Below are 22,410 nucleotides of genomic sequence, written 5' to 3'. Positions count from 1 at the left end.
CTGTTATTATGATAAAATTAATTTTTGAGTGGTTTTATTTGGATATCAAAAATATTCTTTCAATAAACATAACGAATAGTAGCCATAGTAATCATCATAATACTGCTGTTGATAGTAGTATTGTCATTGTTGCTATATACCAGGCATTCTTTTAAGCAATTCACATATATTCACATCAACTTTATAAAGTAGTCATTATATTACCTAACTTTTACATATGAGGAAAATAAAGGATTTGGAAATTAAATAAGTAACTTAAATTACACTTAAGATAAAATACATTTGCTGATAACTACAAGAATAATTTCTAAAACTTCTAAGTCAAATAAAATATACTTTTAAAATTTTGATTAAAATGGCCAAATTGTCTTTTGAATGTGGTTGTACCAATTATATACTCCCAAATCCACTACTCAACAGTGTTGGAAATTGTGAAACTTTGTGACAGTTTAATAGGTGAAAAAATCAAATTATTCTTGTTTATGTTACTTTATTATGAATAATTTCAGGCAACTTTTCACAAAAGTATTAGCAATTTGTAATTATTTTTCTATGAACTGACTATACTATAAATGTTTCATGCTTATAAGGTTGCTTAATATGCTATGAAACATGATTTTGACTGTCATATATTTTGCAAATATGCTTTCCTAGCTTTGCTTTTTAATATTGTTTACAAAATTTTTGCAACTGTATTTTTGAGGCACTTAATTTATTTTTTAAATTTTTTTCTATGTTTTTCATTGATACATTAGAGTTGTACATATTGATGGGATTTGTTGTTACATATTTATACATGCACACAATATAACATTTAACTTATTATTTATGTACCCTTTTCATGAAATACTACATATTACTTTTGTAGAAATACTACATATTACTTTTTCACCAAGGGGGGTCAGAAGCAAAAAAGGAAGCACCTGTTCTTCCCAAAGTGAAGCCAAAGCAAAGTCTTCAAAGTCCAAAAAGGAAGTACCAAAAAATGTCCTGTCACAAACAGCAACAACTACAACAACAAATTAGATCAACCACCTTTCAGAGGCACAAGGCACTGCAGCTGCAGAAGGAACCCAAATATACTCCAAAGAGTGCCCCCAGGAGAAACAAGCTCACCCACTCTGCAATCAGCAAGCTCCCCCTGAACACTGAGTGCCAGAGGAAGACAGAAGACCACACACTTGTGCTCACTGTGAATGTCAAGGCCAACTAGCACCAGAGAAAGTTCTGTGACACTGATGGGGCCAAGGTCAACATCCTTGACAATCAGGTCAGGCCTGATGGAGAGAAGAAGACACACTTCCCACTGGCTCTTGATTAGGATGCTTTGGATGTTGCCAACAAAACTGGGATCATCTAAACTGAACCTGACTGGCGAATTCTAAATATACATTTTTTTATCATAAAAAAACTTATTATTTAGCTTTTATAGTTTATGTCTGCTTTCATATCTACTGGATTCATATGTTCTTCTCCTTGTGTCTCTTTTTCTGTTCTTCCCTCCTTCCCTCCCTGCCTCCTTCCTTTCTTTGTTGATAATGGGGTGGTGGGGTTTTTTGTTTGTTTTGTTTTTTCTTTCCTGTATTTCATTCTATTGCCCTCCATTCAGATAATTGTGTTAATCATGCTCTTCAGAATAAGACACACAATCATCAAGTTTGCAAGTTAGGCTTCCCATTTTTTAATTTTATTGCATTTACTCTCATTCAGTCCCTACTACCTTCCCTCCTCTATAGCAATCTTCTCAAAGATGCCTGATGTATGTTCCTGGTAAAGTCTCATATGGAGGGAAATGACCAACAACCCTTTCAGATGATCTACCAATCAATCATTCTCATTGCCATCTCTGTTTACATATACAGACTTACATTTGCCATGCAATTTGTTATTTTAAATAAAATATTTTAATTTATATAGATGATGTTGCACATAGATATTTCTATTTATTAATAGCATCACACAGCACTGTGTCTTAAAATCTGATCATATGGTTTTATGCCCATATATCACATTTCAATTATCCATTACCATGGATGTAGGCATCCCTGGCCCCTTTCCAACAAATGGCAATAAATATTCTCACCCTTGTCGGCCTACTATCCTGAGTGAATGGGATCCCTGGCTCCCATAAAATACTCAATCTCCATTTCTCAAAGTGTTGCCAGATGGCTCTACAAAAAGAAGACATCATTTTCCATTTTCAATAGCAGTTAACATTTTCTTTTCTCCATCTTGACCAACACCAGGAATTATCCAGCATAACAGTCTTTGCAATATTGAGCATAAAATTAGATTTATTTCTTTTAAATTGCATTTCTCTGATTATAACTAAGATTGAGCATCTCTTCAATTTTCGTTAACTATTTAAGTTTTATATCTTTTCATAGTCTAATCATTGCAGTGCTTGGCAGTTGATGGAGAGATTGGTGACTTGAAATGAATAGTTGCCAAAGCCCAATCTCAGGGTAAGCTTCTAAATTCAGTTATGATTTCTCAACTATATGTTCACTTTCAATTCATTATCTGTCTGTCTTCCTAGCTAGGGCTGTTGTAAAACCAAATCCATAGTCCAGTATGGTTTGTTCACCCTGCTGGGCATTCTGATTGCTCAGAAATTACTTCTGATTGGGCCATATCTAAAGCAAACAAGCTCTTGATTTATTTGTTTGTCTGTTTGTTTGTTGTAGATGAACATAATATCTTTATTTTATTTATTTATTTTTATGTGGTGCTGAGGATTGAACCCAGTGCCTCCACATGCTAGGCAAGCGCTCTACTACTGAGCTACAATTTCAGCCCCTTGATTATTTTTAATATCACCTTTGTTTCTAACACTTAAAATTAAACAGAAGTCTTCTCATTCTTTCCCTCTTTCTTCCATAAAAACATTTTTATAGCAGTGTGATAAAATGACCTTAAGGTAAAGTTTGTGACTAAGCCTAGAAAACTGATAATCAACATGACACCAAGAAATGGAATTTGTGAGGAAATGGATTGGAAAGGTACAAAATAATGAATAAGTGGTACTGAAGAATGGTTGAAAAGTTTGGAAAGTAATGTGGGGGTGGGGATCAGGTGACAACTGGTTTGGTCCAACAATTACACTCCTAATTTGCCACACAAAACAATTCCAAAGAGTAAACCTAGGCTTTACCCAAAGATATGCACTGTTGTCATGTTTATTTGGGGGCAAGAAAGCTACATTTGAAAAGGAGGTTAATTTGATAATTTGATTATTTTGGGTAAAGCCTGAACTAGGAATTCTTAATTTTATTTTCATTTTTAATTTTATCTTGCTATATTTGTTATTTTATTTCGTGATAAAGTTTGAAAAATATATAAGTTAAAAGACATAATCTTTACCTCTTAAGACACAATAAAATTTTCAAATGTCTTAATTGTGTGAGGCAAGGCTTAAGGGATAGAGAGAGTGCTTGGACCAAGTGCAGGTGAAGGAACAGAAAAAAACAGCGGCAGTCAGAGTCTCTAGCATCTGAAAATCAGATGTTCACAAGAGCAATTTGGGGTTTATGTATTAAATGGGTCTTCAGGAGCAACTGTTCTAAAATGAAATACGTGCTGAGCATCCTATTAAGAGCCAGCACAAAGTCAAGAAATGCTATCTGCATCCATAATTGTAGGACTCAAATTAAAATATCGACCCAGCTTTGCTCCCACAGCACCTGAGCAAGGCGTCCCTTGTTAAAGTCTCTTCTTTCTTAGATTGCTGAGCACTGGTAAAGGGAAGCCTTTCACTGAAGGAGGCCAAGATTTCTCTTCTGGCATTCACAACTCTAATCCATCTCTTTTGAGTGTGAGAATACATCTCCACCCTCACATAAATTCATATCCTAATGATGAAGGTAAATGGGTTAACTGTTCAGATTTCACTATGGAATAGTGAGCTTACCCGGGTCTATTTAAATAGGAACACCTGGATGTGAACTAAAAATTTTGACAAATTCCTATATTGCAACCATAGGTCTTCTTTGAAGAGATTTATATTGCTGTCACACCGTGGAGATGGAAAAGTTATTATCTATATGCTGATGATTCCTAAATACTAATCCCCAAGTTAAAACGTCTATCTCTGTAGTACAACCCATGTAAATCAATTGCCAACTGGCCATTTCTATTGGGAGTATCTTGAAAACACCTGAAAATAATTACATTCAATAGCAAACACATCACCTTCCCACGCAAGACCTGCTACTCTTCAAATCTCTACCCCACATAACGTTACCACTATCCACCCGTCCTCCCAAGCAAAGTTATTCTTGGTTTCTCCCTCTCTCTCACCTCCCACAAGCAAACTCTCGCTAAATTCCACCCATTATGTCATCTATGTATCGGTCAGATCCATTCCTTTCCCAGCACCCCGTATCATCGTGGGACTTGTCAAGCTTCATGGTAATTGGATGTTTAGATGTGAGTTCACTTGAACCACTGAACAACACGTTCCTCAGAGTTGTGTTGCTTACTATTGTGTTCCCAGAATCTAATCCAGTCTGGAGTATAGAAAGCTTTACATAAACATGTTTAAATCACTTAAACTTTCAAATTAGGAAACTTGATAGTAAATAAAAATTCATAGGAGATAAAATTCTACTAAATGATAAAATATTTCCAATGGCTGAAAATACAGATGAACATAAAGAGAGCCTATTTATTTTATCTTACTACTTAAATAAAATGTTACTTGGTTTTTTGTTAACGCTGGAAACTGTGCTATAGATGCCTGTAAAATGTATTTCATTATAACAACTTTGTAGATTCCTCACACATAAAGTACTAAGGTTAAAAACAAAATCAAGTACCTTATAAATAACAGTATCTCCTATATTATATTACTTGTTTTTTTACTAACCCCTTGGGAAATAAATAGGGATATTAAAACTATAATTATTTTACAGATAAGAAATAAAGACTTAAAGGAGATGAAACTCAAATGTGGGTTTCCTTGGTTTTCATTTGAAGTTATCTACATTGTGTTATGAAGTATATAAAATAGATTGTCAAAAAAATGACTTAATCCAGCTAAACCTATCAATATAAGATAATGGACAGAGGAAACTACTTGTTTCATTTTAAATAAGAATCTGAGTCTTAGCCAAAACTAAAATTCCCCAAACTACACCTCTAGATGTTTCCTTCCCCTAAAGATGCTCAAAACAATATATACATTAAATTAAATTCATATTAAACTTGGGACCCCCCAATTGACTTCTTAGTTTTGTAAGCGATATACATTTAAATAACAATTAAAAAGGCCACATTTAAATGTTTGCATTACTTCCCCTGGCTCAAAATCAGATGAGGGGATGTTATTTTTTTTTTTGGGGGGGGGGGACAAAATTTTATATAAAAGAGAAGTTTGGTCACCACAACACAGCATTATTTGGATTTTTGCATCTTTCTCCACTAGAATCTTCTTCTGTGAGTACTTAATTCAATCCATGGAAAATCTGTTACAACACCACCAAGGAAAAACCAGAATACATTGTTCCTGACTCTGATCTTTGCAGTTAGCAATGCAAACAGCATTCCAATGGGTTTATGCTAAGTGGTTAAGCACATAGTTTTGGAGAGGAATATCTTGGATTCTGGTCCTAGCTTCATAAAAACCTATTTTAGTGTCCTGAACAAGTTGCATAAGTTGCCTAAACTTGTTTTATAATTTATAAATTTTCTATAATTATTCGAAATACTATCCATCATGCAGCTAACAAAGTGTCAGACATATAAGTTATTAATAAGCTTACCAGCAGTTCTTAAGAGCAGAATTACATGTAGCCAAATGTGGGAGAAGCCTTAACAATCACTTATCTAGCCCAGCATTTTATCAGCTTATAAACCAATTACCAGAGAGTAACAAGTAATTGGTTCAAACTCACAAACTTAGATTTTCAGTGCAGCAGGGGCTTCTTAACTTTGAGGTCATAGAGTGACTCTCAGGGCTTCTTTATCACTGATTTCTGGGCATCACTTCCAGCGTTTCTGATTGAGTAGGTCTAAGTCAGATCCAGCAATATTTGTGTTTCTTTTTTCTTTTCTCTCTCTCTCTCTTTTTTCTTTAAACCAGAGACTGAACCCAGAAGGGACCTAACCACTGAGCAATATACCCAGCCCTTTTTAATTTTGAGATAGGTTTTCTCTAAATTGCTTACAGTCTCATCAAGTTGCTGAGGCTGGCCTCAAAGTTGTGATCCTTTTGCCTCAGCCTCCCCAGCCGCTTGGATTACAGGGGTACACCACCATGCCCAGCTAATTTTTGCACTTCTGACAAGTTCCCAGCTGATGCCAATGCTGTTGGTACACAGCCCACACTGCAGTGATCTTTCTACTGTGCTGCACAATACTACTCCATATTCCTGTGGCAATCAGGGTGGGTCAGTGTCCCATCCCAGTTGGCCTAGGTTGTGTGCTTCATGAGCCAGAGTTAAAAATCATTTTAACATATATACTGATTTTATTTCATTCTATCACATAATGATGAGCTTAAAGATTAATACACTGTCGATCTGGTTTCTCTAAAGTCTGTATATGGGGAGGAACTGTGAATGACTTCACTATCAGCCCATCTGACACCATAGTCTGTCTACATTCTTACTCCAATTTCAAATTTAGCATCCTTTCCGTTATTCCACATTAAATGAAATTCTGCTCCTCATTGTACAGTGTTAGTAAGCATCCAATTGGTAGTAGGGAGTGAGAAGTGAAGATTACATATTAAAATGACACCTTTCTTTAGGCAGTTAGAATCCAGGGGAGAGACAACTGTGCCCTTTGTACAAATCAAGGCAAAGCGTTGGATCAAGGCCACATCCCAGGAACTACTGAGTGCAGGAGATGGGAGAAAAGGAAGGAGGGAAGTGGATGGAGCTTAGAGGAGGAAAGAGTGAGGCAGTTCAGCAACAGGGAGGCCTTCGGCAAGCCCTGTGTTGAGCCTTAGCTCCAACACCTTCCTCTGGAATCCATGAGCAAGGCACATTGTCTTCTGGACCTTTGGGATTATCATACTGCCTGCCTGTGGAGTTGGAAACTCTTTGAAGGTTAGCACTGGATTTTTTTTTTCTGTTTCCATAACAGTGTTTTACCAGGATCTGAGAATATGGGCCTTATTGTAGACATCCTATGAGCATTTATTAAATAAACTAGTGAGGATGAGTGAACATTAAATGAGATAATAGATGCAAGGCAGTATAGGACTTCATTCTTCCTAAGACCCTCAGTGTATGCTATTTACTACTATCATTTTTATTAAAGACTAGAAATCAGTATCATAGGATGAGGAACTTTGTGAGCAATGACATGAAGACCTGAAATCATGTTAACACAACTATTTCCGAATTAGTTATATGGTTAAAAAGAATAGTATCGCCTCCTTTGAAAGGTGACTTGTTTCCTCTATCAGGACTAATAGGATCTAAATCCTCACTCCTGAGTTTCAAATTTATAAAAAATTTACAACACATAGATCAGCTGAATTACCAAGGAAAGGCTTAGGTTTTCATCCTTATTGTTATTTATCAGTGTTCTTTTTGTTTACTTTGTGAAAAGCACTAATTTACTGAGATTCTGCAATCCAAGGAAAGCCTTCGTTGACGGGAGGCAAGTTCCAGGTACTCCTCATACTTGCTTTTGTTGACTTTCAAGAGTTGTTTTCTTTGTTGTGTGGTAGGAATTCATTGATTTTGAGTTGTTTTTCACTCACAAGTTAAAACTCTAAAAATCTAGTGGAACTTTCAGAATTTGTGAATATTTCTTCTTAGAAACAGTAAAGGATTTCTTAGCTTGAGCTATAAAGAGAAAAAAATAATAACAAATTCAGGCAAGGATTTTTTTTTATGTCAAAAACGTCAATGTGATATTTAATATGCTTTATTTTCTTACTTGATTTGATAGGATAAAAAAAATCATAAGGGAAATCAAATCTTATCTTTTAATGGGTAAATGCAAAAAGAAGTCCTTTCTCAGTTTGTCCTGAGGCTTTGCATGTGTTTTCTGGAAATAAGTAGAAAGCTGATTTAGCTAGAGCTCAAAAAGGAAGTTTACATTTTTGTTTTCAATGAGTACATTTTTCTTGCTTTCTCCACCGCCATAGAATTCATTCTTAACCATATCAAATAACCTGAGATCTCACTGTGAAATAAGCCATGAGAGTAACAAATCTTTGTTTACTCCAAAATAAATATTATTCATCTATTTTCCTCTTTCGTTCATTTTATTTAAATTTTGTAACCAAATCCATCGTGTCTATGTTATCACCGGACCCAAAGTATCTTCCTGTGGTTCTGCAAGAAAGGAACTGCGGGGAAGGAAAGCTAATTTTTCCCTCCACGCTTCATGAATTCATAGCTGGGACTCCCTATAACAAAAGACAGAACAGCAAGAGAAAAACAAACAGAAGTGTCACATGTGCACAAATGGTCCTGACTTAAGATGGTTCAACTTACAATTCTTCAACTTTACAATGGTTTGAAAGCAATACAAATTTAGTAGAAAGTGTACATTGGATTTTAAATTTTGATTTTATCCCAGGCTATCAATATGCATGATGCTAGACAGTGGCAAAGAGCTGCAGCTTCCAATCAGCCCAGCCACAGGATCACAAGGATAAACAGTTGACACAAAGTGACTAAGCTATGGTGTTGACACCAGTGGTGAGAATCAGGGCCAATTCCCTCCCCACTTTTTTGAAGGTAGAATACCTTAGAAACACCAAGGCAAGCTTAAGAAGCTTTATTTAAAGGATGGAACAGTGAGAGAGAGACAGAGACTACTCTGCAGAGGAGGGGGTCCAAGGGTGTGGGAGTGTCCTGCCCCTTTTATATATTTTAGATTTCCTTTGTTCTAATGCCCTTTCCTGGCATCCTGCCTACAGGATCCAAAACTTGAGTGACCCAAGGGCTGGAATAAAGCCCCCAAAAGGCCAGAAGGGAGTCACCCAGGGCTACTCATTAACAACTCCTTGCAGAGAGGAACAATCTCCCAGAGGCCGGTAACCTTAGCAACAGATTGGAGGAGGGGAAGTGTCCTGAAAGGATTAACATTTTATTTTCTTTCCTTTCTGAATCAGCCCCCTCTTCCCAGTTCAACCTGATCATTCATTCTCTATACTGACTGTGCTTTTGCCTCAGTGTTTGATATGTTAGGTATATTAAATGTATCTTCAACCTACAGTATTTTCAACTTATGATAAGCTTATCAGAATGCAATCACATTATAATTAAGGAGAATCTATACCCCCTGTATACATTGGAGATGATATAGCAAAGAGTCAATCTCTAGCATAGAACTCAAAAAAGAGTTTCTTAGACTTTAGGCTTAACTATATCCCTGATAGTCAGTTGACCATTACCCTAACAAAGTCTTCAGATAATCAACTTATAAAGAGAAAAGGCTTATTTTGACTCACAGTTTAGGAGGTTTTAGTTTGTAATCAACTGGACTCTTGGTTCTGTATCTGTTGTGACAAAGTATATCATGGTGGAAGCATGTAATATAGAAGACCATTCAGCTCATGGCCAAAGGCAAGGGAGAAGAAGGTGTGGGATCTCACTGTCCCCTTTAAGGGCACACCTCTGTAATCTAGGGCTTCCCACTTCCCCTTACTTCTTGAAGTTTCCACAGCTTCCCACTAGGAACAGGCTAAGAACCAACCCTTATATGCATGGACCTTTGAGTGACATTTAAGATCCCAACTACAGCACCATTCATCTTCTCTAAAACAAAGAAAAAAGGGTGTAGAGAAAACCTCATTCAATGATAAAACAAAAGTAAGGTCTAACTTGCTTTTATAAGTCTGATGTCCTCTCCACTGACTAAGTCTCTCTGCTGATTGAAGGGACACTCCTTGCATTTGAAGGGAGGGAGTTGCACTACCAAATGGGAATTTCTTAGAGGGATGAATATTTCTCTTGTTGACAAAATGGAAACTTCTCAGGGCTTCTCCTGTGTCTACAGTCACTCAAAAGAACAGCTCAAAGACATCTTTATGCCAAGGGGGCATATTTCGGGATTGCATATTTTGGTCTCCTACAACCATATTTTGGGGTGACATGTCCTCAATCCTAGCCAAATGGACATGTCTACAATACCCTTAATGGTGTATCTCTTCTGTTCCATGACAACAACCCAGAATTAAAAACTAACGATGGAGGTGGTTTATGGTGATCAAAGCAGTTGTGAATCAGAATGATGTGACTCCTACCAAGACAAGTTCTCCATACAAACTCTGTGAATATGAGCTGCTGAGACCAATGAGGGAAAACCTGCAGAAAGAGACCTCCAGTTGCCATTCTCCATCCCTCATTTTTCTACTCATTTATTTAAATAGAATAAATCACCTTATGTTATTTTTTTATGACTTGTGTTCTCCAAGATCAAATCTCTGAAGAAAGAGGTAAAACTTACAACCTGAAAGCTAATACTCAGAGAAAAGTGATTTCAAAATCATGGGTCACTGTCTTTGAAAAATAGAATAATAATTAGATTTTCCAAATGAATTCAAATTATACAAAGAGTTTAAAGATTCAAATGCACTTAAAAGAAAAAAATAGATGGTTCACAAATGTAGGTACAAGTTAAAACTCAGTGGTAAGTAAATAAATAAAAGTGAAAATCACATGAATTGGCCCATGAAAAACTGTAGTTTTAAATGCTTTTATTTAATAGCATTGTTTATGCAAGAAGAAATATGTTCCATCCCTTATAATCACCAATTATATAGAACATATATAATAACTGCTATTATATATAATAATGTGTGTATGCATAGAAATTTCATAGCTTCAAGTTGAAATCTATATATTAAATTATAAACCATTTATTTCTGGGTGGTGGAATTATCAGTGATTTTTATTTCTTCTTTTGGATTATCCATACTTTCTACCTTTTCTACCATATATATGCATTTCCTTTGTAACACAAAAATATTATTTTCAATATAAAGGAATAAATTCCTCTTATAGGTCTACAAAAGTAGAATATTAAAAAGTCTTTTAATACTCCACAACTCCACAATTAGTTCCTGAAATTTTGAAAAAATGCACCATAAACATTTGTGAAATTGTCTTGAACATAAGTTATTGGGATAGTTATATTCCCTCTACAGTTAGAATTCAGAAAAAAAAATTAGTATCATTGCATTTCACTCCAAAAGTAACCATGGCAAAGGCTTTCAGGGAACATCACATGGAATCACAGAAGATCTGAGTTTGGAAGTAACTTTGCTTAAATTTTGAGAATTCTCTTATAGTCACCTTCTTGTGAAAGTCACAAGGTAAAATTTCATGAAGTTGAATATTTGATGTAGACAATGGATCATCCTCTTCCAATTGAGGCCCCTCTTATAAACATAATTAAGTTTTGGGCCCTGGTACTACTAAAAAAGCTTGCTGCTTTTGGTATATAGAAGCCAATACTACAGCACTAGGTTTCTGCAAAAAGAAAAAGTTTCATTATGTAGCCAACCAGCAAGTAAGTCAGATCTGCCTCCCTATCATTTGGTAACCTAAGAATGTATAGGAATGTAGAAGGGGAAAGTTACTACCATTTAGATGGATGAAAAGAGGAATTTGGGAGGTTCTTTGGTGCAGGGATAGGCAGTTCATGCCTCTTCACAGTCACATGTTCACTTTTGAGGATAGTTATTGTGATTTGAAGTGATTTTAATCTTATGACATCAAGATCAGTGCCAGAGGAGCTGGCTGCTTTGGTTCATGTTCATTCTTGAAAAGCTGGTTTTGAACCATCCAGCTTCTAGAGACTTTTCCTGAAAGACAACTTTAGCACTTCATTATTTAAGGCATTTATGCCCAAGTATGTCCAGGCTGTCGCTGGTTTCAGTATCAGATTCTGTAGTAATGCTAGGGCTCAAAAAGTGATACCCCAAAGCATGGCCTCTAGACATTCGTGGCACATGGAGGTAAAAAACTGATCCAAGCTACCACAGACCCAAGTTCCCTCTGACCTTCTCTCGTCTCCCCCACTTGAGTGAAGGGGGGATATTTTCTCAGAAGTTTCTTCTTCTGCAATAAATATGGAATCTGCCAAAAAAGGAACAAAATTACCTTCAGTCCTCATGTTGAAATTTACTCAAGGGAAATGAAATTCATATATTTGAATGAATTTGAAGAGACTAAAAGTCAAATGCCACTCTTAGAGTCCAGAGGACTCTATCCCAGGTAATTGTATGTTATGTGGCCACATTCATCTTCCATAAAATTTATTTATTACCCTTTTAAGTTATCTACCCTCCTATTTTTCTCTCCTCTGTGGAGAAGGAAATACACGTTTCTGAATCTATGGGGTTATTGTGTGGTTACCTTTCTGTAATGTCCCCATGCATGCAAAGAAATTTATATGAGATTCTCAGCACAGTACTTGCCTAGCATGCACAAGGCCCTGGGTTCAATTCTCAGCAAAAATTTCTTCAAAGTTATTTGAAATTTAAGATAATTTTCTCATTTTATTTAAACATAAAAATTTCCATTATTTCATATTTGTGCCAATTATCAAGTAACTTACTCAATTCTTCACCATCTCTGTTCTAAACTGTGTTTCTCCATATAATCTTTGCTGATTTAATGACTTTTTTTTTTTTTTTTGCAAAACAACAACAAAAATAGTGGGATATGACCATTATGTGAAGCTTTTTTTAAAAAGTTTCACTAGTATTACTTGGAAATAATTTATTATTAAACTGTCTTTGGTCCAAGATAGGATGCAAGGAATACTTGTGAATATATATTAGTTAGTGACTCCCATTATGTTGTGAAATACAGAAATGCTGGGGCTGAACCACTGCCACCTTCTTCTTTTGCCAAGTGTGCCTGTGAGGCTCTGCCAGTAGAGGGAGACTGCATCAGATTGTGGGATGGCTGTAGGAAGTGAGGGGAATTTGCTTCTTCCCATTTGCTTCTTGACTTCTTAAAACCAGCTATGGCTCAGGGTTCCTTATATCCTGGCAGCAGCACAGTGGCAGTGCAGCAACTCATTTGCAACTTTTTCATCACTTAGAAACCAGCCTCCTGGTGGCCCCAAGCTTATAGACTAGCACAGCCCTCAGAGGTCTGGGTTTCAGCTCTGTCAGACTCTTCTTCCAAGTCACCATGTTTTAATAATTCAGATTTTTATCCTTCACTCCCCTGCCCCTAAGAATGGAAATTAATTGTGACAATTGCTACCACCCATATATCTTAAAATTGCCTTTTTTGCCCTTTCATTTTCCTAAATGGCCTTTGTATTGGCAAAGATTCTTTGCCTGACCTGACTTCAGTCATACTCCTGAATCCTCTTAATCCCAACCATGTACTTCCTCACAGAATGCAGTTTTAACAAGAACTCTGTTAAATTTAGCAAAAAATTGTCACCCTATATATCAGATGTCTCATCACACTCCTCACCAAATCTCCCCTGAAAAAGATATGTGATTACCTCCGCCAATCTTCAGCTAGAATTCTGTTAGGTTAGTTCAACTGGAATCCCCCAGACCCCAAGTTTCCTCTTGGTAATATTCCATACATCAATGTCCATCCTCCAGCTCATTCCTTGGCTATAAATACCCATTTGTTCCACTTGTATCTGAAATGGAACCCAGTTCTATACTGGAGTCTCTCTTCTATTACAGTAGGTTTTGTTTGTTTATTTGGTTTTTTTTAATTTTTTTTAAAGATAGTAGATAGATAGATAGATAGATAGATATAGAGAGAATTTTTTAATATTTATTTATTTTAGTTTTCGGCAGACACAACATCTTTGTATGTGGTGCTGAGGGTCGAACGCGGGCCGCACGCATGCCAGGCGAGCGCGCTACCGCTTGAGCCACATCCCCAGCCTCTGTTTATTTGTTTTTAATAAAATCTATCTTTGCCAATTTAATTTCTATCCAGATATGTTTTTCTTAACAGAATCTAGTTAACAATTTTTATATTAAGTTTTTTTCTGTTCAAACAACCAGTTTGTTTTCCATCTCCTCTGGTACCCAGAACAGACTTAATATTGGATATTTGAAACAATAAATTAAATTTTTATTTAAAAAATATATTTGAGCTAAGAATTTAGCTGTTCAAATATTAAAATGATATAATAATCTCCTAAAATAATGATGAATTTCAAGAAATGTGAAAAGTTGGAAATCCTGACACTCTGATAGGGCCATGGAAGCATGTTGAAAATCTCTGAATTTACATGAAATAGTAAATCCAAATTGCACAACAAATCTGAACTCAGCAAAAGTCTAACCAATCCGACACTATAGAACCAGAGATGGGGAAAGTAACTGCAGGAATAAATTACAGCACAAAGGACCAAGAAGAAGGAAGACTGTACACCTTAGGTACTCATTCTATGTTTAAAATATAGTATTTGCTGTTTTATAAAATTATAAAAATAATTTAAATTCATAGGGTAAAAGGATAAAAACTAGAAAAGAAAGACTCTCACACACACACAAAAATATTCCAGATTATCTACAAGCCTACTACTGTGCAATTGGAATTAACTTTTGTTCAGGTTTTCAATATTTTTCTATATTATTATAATTTACTTACTGTTTTGCAACTTTATGCTGTAATAAGATATGATCATTTTACTATGTCAGTAACTAATTTCAATGTGTTGCTATTTTGAACATTATTAATATGCTCTCTCTCCCTTACCTTATCCATCTTCCTGCAGGGAGCCGAACATATGTTTCAGAAGAAATGAAAGGGGAAAGAACAAAGCAATAATCAGCTTCTGATAAGAAAACTAGCATTTTGCCACAGAAAATTAGCTTGAGAGGCAAGCACTGCTACAGCAGGGTTTACAAAACTCCTTTATCTCCCCCGTTTAAAATTGCAATAGCCATGCTTGAAGGATGCAGAGTTTGGCAGAGATGTGCCTTCCACATATGACAATAAATTCATAAAGCCTCCTCTTGACAGGAGGAGGCTATGACATAGAAGATGTTCTAGGACAGGAGAAAGGCAAGACAAAAGGACAGCACTGAGACAAGCAGATCCATGTTCCTGTTTCATCTCAGGCCATGACCTGAAAACAGTGAAATCCGGGTTTTCTTGAGCCAACTTTAGTTTCCATGTGATCCAGGCAGGTTAAAATTTTTGAACCTTGCTATTGAGCCTGAAAAGGCAGGGAGCCAAGGGACTAAGGCTGTGTCCACAAAGCAGTTTCTCTGAACTGAACTGAAGCTGAGACTCAGCCAGACTCATGGAGTCTTTTTCTGCCAGGCAGAGAGTGGGGAGGGGAACAGTAAAATCAGCCAGCCAGACAGAAGACCAACATGACTCAGAAAGGGAAGAATAGGAGTCACACTACCAGTTTCTGGCCTGGGTACCTCCTGGGTCTAAGAATCCAGGCAGAAGGAACATTGTCCTGAAAACGAACACATCAAGTATAAATTAAGTCACCACTAAGGCTACATGGCTCTTTTCCCTCTAATGCCATGAGCTCTCCTTAGTCATGCATTCCGATACGCTTTCGAACATAGGGCATCTTAGAAGGGGAAGCAGGAGAAGAGGAAGAATTTAAGAAAAACAGCATTTTTTTATGAAAAGAGTGACTATTACCTAAAAGGAAAAGGAACCCCTTAAATTATCAGTCTTGAACTAGGCTTAGAACTAGACTAAACATGGATCAATCTTCCCATTAAGCTTTGGATGGAGACTTGAGAGAGAAAGCTGAAGAAGTTTATAGATGAAAAAAAAAAAAAAGAAAGAAAAATCTAATTACATTTCCTTTACATGTTGAAGAAATGGTTTGAGTTTAGTTTTGCAATTCTACTATACAGTTATCTTTAACATAATTTAACATGTTGTATGATATTTTGTATGATTTTATATGATCATTTTGTATGATACGTTGTATGATATATTTGTATGATATTTCATACAATGCGTTAGCTATCTGAGGCTGCCATAAAAAATTGCCCACAAATGAACAGCTGAAACAGCACATTTATTATATCAGTTTCTGAGGATTTCACAAGATTAAAATCAAGGTACAGGTAGGAAGCTACAGCTCTCAACTTGAGCTTGGGGTCTATTTTGCAAGCTCACTGGTCATTGGCAGAATTCAGTTCCTTTCAAGTGCATGATTAACACCCTGTTTCCTTTACATAGGGTCACCTTCACCTTCAAGCCAACAGGGGTAGCAAATCTTTTTGTGCTTTGTAACTCTCTGGATTCTCTTTCAATCGCCTTTCTCTACCTTCTTCTTCTGCTTTTAGGGGTTTATGAGATTACATAGGGCTCACACAAATATCCAAGATAATCTTCCTATTTTAAGATAAACTGATTAAAAACCATAATTACATCTGCAATCTGTTATTTTACTCACAGGAGTAACACCCAAGGTGACAGAGATTTCAGGGACCCAAATTCTGCTTCTTAGCCTACATGGAATATGTCAAATAGCTTGTTCTATTTAATTTCCTACTGTTATTCATTAAGATTCTTTGTGTTTTTGTTTATAATTAACATTTGAACAAAAACATACTTCTCTGAAGCTTGAGCCTAGGGCCTTGGCCTGGGAATTTTGCAGAGGAGCTGTTGCTGGTTGTGTTTCCAAGAAGCATGATATATATTAAATATTCACAGGCATTCAGTTCATAGGGATCTTTCACACCTGCAAATAACGGGTAGGAAGGCTGAATGAGGCACTGTGCTGTCTATTGCCATTAATAAATACCCCAATCGTGTTCTAAGAGCTCCCCTTCTCCTTGGAGAACACACCCTGAATACTTCTGTGACATAAATCCAGAGAAAAGTGTCTTTTTCTATAGTCTCTTGTGTCTGAACATACAGAGTTAAGTTGTAGTTTTACATTCTTGACCAGGATGCCATAGTTACAATATCTACATCATAGAACGGCAGAACATACCAAACAAAAGTATAATGGCCCCGTGGACCCACTCTCCCCCCAGCTTCAGGCTGCAGACGTTCTGCAATATAGGTCCACACACATGCCTTGGGTGACAGGGTGTGTCAGTTCAGCCAAGGACTTGCCTTAGTTTGTGCTGCTAAAACAACATACGTGAATCTGGGTCATTTATAAAGAAGAGAGATTTATTTTTGCTCAGTGTTCTATCCAAAATCAGGCAGCCACATCTGGTCAGCTTCTGGTGAGAGTCATGTACTGTGTCATATAATGATGGAGAAGCAGAAAGGGGAAGCACACTTGCAGAAAGAGCATATGTGCAAGACAGGGACAGTGAGTAGACGGACCTGCTTTATAAAGACCCCCACTCATGCTAACTAATCCAGTGCCTCAAGATCTGACTCACTCCCAGGACACCTAACCCCATCTCCTAGAAATACATTAATCCCTTCCAAAAGAAGTGCCCCCATGACGCAGTCACCTCCAACTAGCCCCCACCTCTTGAAGGTCCCCTCACCTCTCTAAACCACTATATTGGGAACCAAGCCTGTGCACACAAATTTTTGGAAGCCACATTCGAACCATAGCAGAACTAGTCACTATCTCACTCAAAGTTTGAGAAAGAAGTTCTTCTGCTCTTGGATGTATTTCAACTTCAATGACGCAAGTAGAAAATCCCTCATGATCCTTCTGGCTTAATCTTTAGTCTTAAATAAACAAACTTAACTATAAATAAATGTGTTTATGACCACAGATGCTAAGGAAATAATTAGGTGTAAAAACAAAACAAAAACAAAAAGAATGTGGTGTTTGTGATCCTATATTAGTAAGACATAAAATTCTACTAAGGTAGATAATTGTGCAGAAATTTTTAAAATATGCACTTAAGATTAAATAGAAATGTGAGTTTACCAATTTTAGTCCCTATAGATGGTATATGAAATCACTGGAGAAGTTGTAAAATGGACTGTGATAATAAGTTAATTATTTGGAAATTTATTTATATACCCCTTTACCTTATACCCTGTGCTAATATTTAGTCCAAAGGGATTTAAAAAAAGAGAGAGAGAGAAACCATCCAGTATAAGACCACAAAGCACCAGAAGAAAATAAGCATGACATTTAAATAATCTCATGGTACATTATTCCTTTCCAAAGCATGATATCAAAGTAAGAAGTAATCAAGTTACTTACAAAGTCCTTTCAATCTGATGGTGAAGATAAAACTGAGTCATTTTTGTTTTCTATTTCTTTTTGTTTCAAAGGCAATATAGCATTATGATTAAAATCCTGGATTTCGATGCCAGCCATGTGTCCTTAGATAAATTCCATAACCATTTCATGGCTGACTCTCCTGGACTGTAACATGAAGATTATAATAGCATTTACCCTGCAAATGAGAATTAAGAGTGTAAACACATGTTGAGTAGTTTGGATGGGCTCTGGCCCCATAGTAATCACCCAACAAATGCCTCTTTAATCTTCACTTTATCAGTTAAAAAGGCATCCTTAACCAGTCTCCATAAAGAGAAAGTGGCGATTGGAATACTTTCCGGACCTTGATCCCTCAACAATCTTTGTAAATCACATCTGACTTGATCCCAATCACTGTTATTAAGAAATCCCCCTGTCAGAAACCAAGGACATGCCTGGGCAATAACTTCAACGAATTCTGTTGCAATTTTTGTTTTTGTTCCTGTTCCTTGTGTGTTCAATAGCTCTCTGAGTTTGTTGGCCAGACGAACTTTAGCTGCTGAATTACCATGGTGCGCACTTCTTTTCCCCTTCTCTTATGGAAGGTCTCTTTTCCCCTTCTCTTATGGAAGGTCTCTAATTTTCCCCCTTCTCTTATGGAAGGTGAGTCCCGTAGTCCCGTCCGCTTACCTCCGCTTTCCGATCTCGGTGGAACCTCCAACTGTCGCACGCGTTCGGCGAATGGGCCGAGTCCGGCGGGAGACGTCGGGATTAAAAAGACACAGGAGTCCGAGGTCCTTCATCCAGGGGGAATCTGACTTTATTATCTCAGCTCATACTTATATATTTCTTTCAGATAGAATGGAAAGTCACTAGTAGGCGGGAGCAAGGAGGAGGGGAAAACAGGTGGTTCATGTCGACTCATAATGAGCCTTCAACCAGGAGCCTTATCAGACCCAAGCAGGTCAGGGCGTCCCCACATGACCATTATAGGCTGAATAATATGAAAACAGACACCACAAATACTTCAAGGCCTTGTGAGCTCCTTCAAGGCCTTGTGAGCTGGCCTCTTTGACGTGCACAACAAGAAACCAGGGCTGGATCCAAGCCCTGGGGGCCGGGGGGAGTCCGTGCCAGCAGTTCCCCCTCTTTTGTTTGTTGCACGTCAAAGGGAATCAAGTAGCCCCTGTCTTAGGTCGTTCACTGTCCTTATACTGCTTACCCGTCTTTGGGGAGGCCCCATTCCCCTGTCTTAGGTTGCAGTGTAAGCGTGAAAGTTGCCCGTCTCTGGGTACTACAAGATCAGCTCGTTGTTGTCAAGGCGTTTAGTGGTATCTATTCAGCCAGTCATTATTGGGTTTTTAATTGGTTCCGGTTCAACAAGGCATAGAGTCAGAGGAGAGGAATAACAAAAATAAAGAAGGAAAAGGGGGTAAAAGGAGGAAGGCATGAAGCAGGGATCATTGTAGAAAAGTCATCTTCGGATTGGTCAGAGACAAACTTCAGCAAGATCATCCTTGGTTTGTAGGCGTTGATAATGGACCTGTATTGGCTTAGAAGTCAGAATGTTAATTTGGTCTTTAATAAATTGTGTCATTCTATTGACAAGGCAGGGGCCTATAGCAACTATAAGGAGAAGGCCCGACAGGGGTCCAAGCAAAGGAAGGAGATAAGGCAGAAATCCATTTAGTCCCGTCCAAAGGGGATTTTCAAGTAACTCCTTTTTTCTTTTCTCCAAGTCATCTTGAAGTTCCTTAATTTTTGTACGGACTATGCCTGACTTATTAGCATAAAAACAACATCTCTCCCCCAAGGCCAAACAGATCCCACCCTGATTAGCGGTTAGCAAGTCTAAGCCACGTCTGTTTTGAAGGACCACCTCTGCTAAGGAGTCTATTTGATCTTGTAAGTCCTTAATGGTCCCTGATAGGGTTTGTACATCGTCTATGAGTTGTTGGGATAAGCGGCGGTACGAATGTATAGCCGTGCCTAATCCGGCTGTACCGGTGCCCACAGCAGCGGTCACTCCAAGGCCCACAAGAAGCGGCAAAAACTGAACAGCCCTTTTATGTCTCCTGATCAAAGTGTCCATGCTGGGAATAGGCAGGGGCTCATCACCTGAGACGATTGTTACATCAGGGAGGAGAAGTGCCAGGAAGTGCCAGTTGGCCGGGAGCCTGGAAAAGGCAAGGTTTCCGCCACAGACAAAGACAGTACCATTGGGAGGACAAAGAGGTGGGGTTGGTGAGGAATACTTAGTGACCACCGAGCAGTTCCTTACATTCAGGAACCCTACATCAACATCATTAGAAGTGTTTTGAAAAGATCCTATAAGGCACATTATAAAGCCCTCCACAACTTGCACCCTAAAGGGTAACCCAGGGCCACACGCTGTGCCCTCTTGAATGGTATTATTAACAGGAATGGCCAGTGGCATCATTACACCTGTGGTCATAAAAAGCCAGCAATCTCCGGCAAGAGTGGGATTGGAGTCATTAAGCAGGGAAAAGGTGGTCTCTAAAATACCTAGGGTGTTAGCGTCTAGATCAGGGAGTTGGGATTTAGGTAGTGCCAGGGGGTGATACATAAGTTTGGGGATCTCTGGTTCCAGTCGCCTAATTACCTCAATGTGTTTAATGGCATCTGTGGGCCCCCCTCCATCAGAGATCCCTACAGGGGCCGTGCTAGACCAGCAGGAGGGCTTGCCAACAATACCATAACAACCAGCCAGCTTCATGTAGCCAGATATGTCTCCCCCTCCGAACATAGGTTGAGAAGAATAAGCACTATTTGGTGGACCCTCCCCTTTGACGGCAGTCAGCGTGGCCTCAAAATATGTTTTCCCATTTTTAATGCAAGGGGAGGCCTCCATATAGCATGAGGAATGAATTGTTGACGTAAAATTGCAAGTTGAAGAGCATTGTGGAGTGCCCTCCGGGTTTGGAGCTTTAATTTTTGGCTTATTGATACAAACCCAATTGGGGTGGGTAGCACCCGTGGTCTGGAAACTTGTACTGAGGTAAGCCACCCTATTGGTACAATCAGAAGTGGTGATGTAAAAGCCTGGGGCCTGCGTCATTGTTCCCCCTTTGCATTCACAGGGGGTTCCATAGAGGTATGTTAGAAGATTTGTGCCGGCCGGGGGACCAAGGCCCCCATGAACTAACTCACCCAGAGGGAACATCACCAGCAGAGTCCATCTCACGGTCCGGAAGATCGGTGGCAACGGCAGGCTCAGGTGTCTGGGGGTCTTCATCTGGAGCCTCATGTTTGTCATTCACCGGCCTTATGCAGCGTTCCGGGACCCAAATGGGCTTTTCTGCTCCTGGAGGGAAAACACATACGGCTCCTCTCACTCTCGCTAAGAGTGGAGCCAAAGGCTGCCACCTTCCGGTGGATAAATCTTTCTACTGTACTTGAGCATTTTGTACAGTTGGAGGGGAGAAATGGCGCTGTGCGGCCGTGCGTCCCCTCGCATCAGTGAGCAAAAAATTCAAAGTGAACAAGGTTATGGATAATAGTGCTTGTGGTCCCTGGCAGCATCTATATATCTCCCCCTCTTTTGTTTTTTGTAAATAGGTTTTTAAATGTTGATGGGCCCGTTCTACAATCGCTTGTCCCTGGGGGTTATATGGAATTCCAGTTTTGTGTTTAATCTCCCACTGGGCACAGAATTGTTGAACTGCTTGGCTTGTATATGCGGGTCCATTGTCTGTTTTGAGACAGTGTGGAGTGCCCATGCAAGAGAAAGCTTTTAAGAGATGTCCAATTACATCCTTAGCCTTTTCCCCAGTATGTAAGGTAGCAAAGATATAGCCAGAATATGTGTCAATAGAAACATGCACAAAAGACAGCTTTCCAAAACTTGGGAAGTGGGTAACATCAGTTTGCCAGACATCATTGGGGTGTAAGCCTCTAGGGTTAACACCTAAACTGGGAGAATGAATAAATGGAGCACATACTGGGCATAGGGAAACAATATGTAAAGCCTGATCACGCAAGCATCCTGTGCGGAAGCATAAAGATTGTGCATTTAGATGGAATTTAGCATGGAGTTGTGAGGCCTCATCATACTTGGTTATGGTGTATACTAGGCCCATAGTATGAGTGGCGGCATCTGCTTTAGTATTACCCTCCGCCAGAGGGCCAGGAAGCTCCGAGTGTCCTCGGATATGTCCAATGAATAAAGGATCTCGTCTAGCCCAAACAAGGAGCTGAACTGTTTGTAGTTGTTCCATGATGGTAGATTGTCTGCCAATATAAGGGGCTGTTTCAATAACTGAGGTCAAATTAGCAACATAGAGACTATTAGTATACATATTAAGTGGGGTGGAA

At 38.3% G+C, this 22,410-nt stretch overlaps 1 long non-coding RNA gene across 1 annotated transcript; it reads right to left on the bottom strand.

Annotated features, from left to right (window-relative positions):
• Positions 1–227: 227 nt before the first annotated feature.
• Positions 228–14,856, bottom strand: LOC308634555. Its single transcript, XR_014019025.1, has 3 exons — positions 14,664–14,856; positions 11,975–12,050; positions 228–7,799 (listed from the first exon to the last, which is right to left on the bottom strand). It is a non-coding gene; the product is annotated as an uncharacterized lncRNA (long non-coding RNA).
• Positions 14,857–22,410: the final 7,554 nt, after the last annotated feature.

Source organism: Spermophilus citellus (assembly GCF_964194105.1).
Source record: "Spermophilus citellus genome assembly, chromosome: 15".
NCBI classification, from domain to species: Eukaryota; Metazoa; Chordata; class Mammalia; order Rodentia; family Sciuridae; genus Spermophilus; species Spermophilus citellus.
This window is presented reverse-complemented; position numbering and strand designations above follow the sequence as displayed.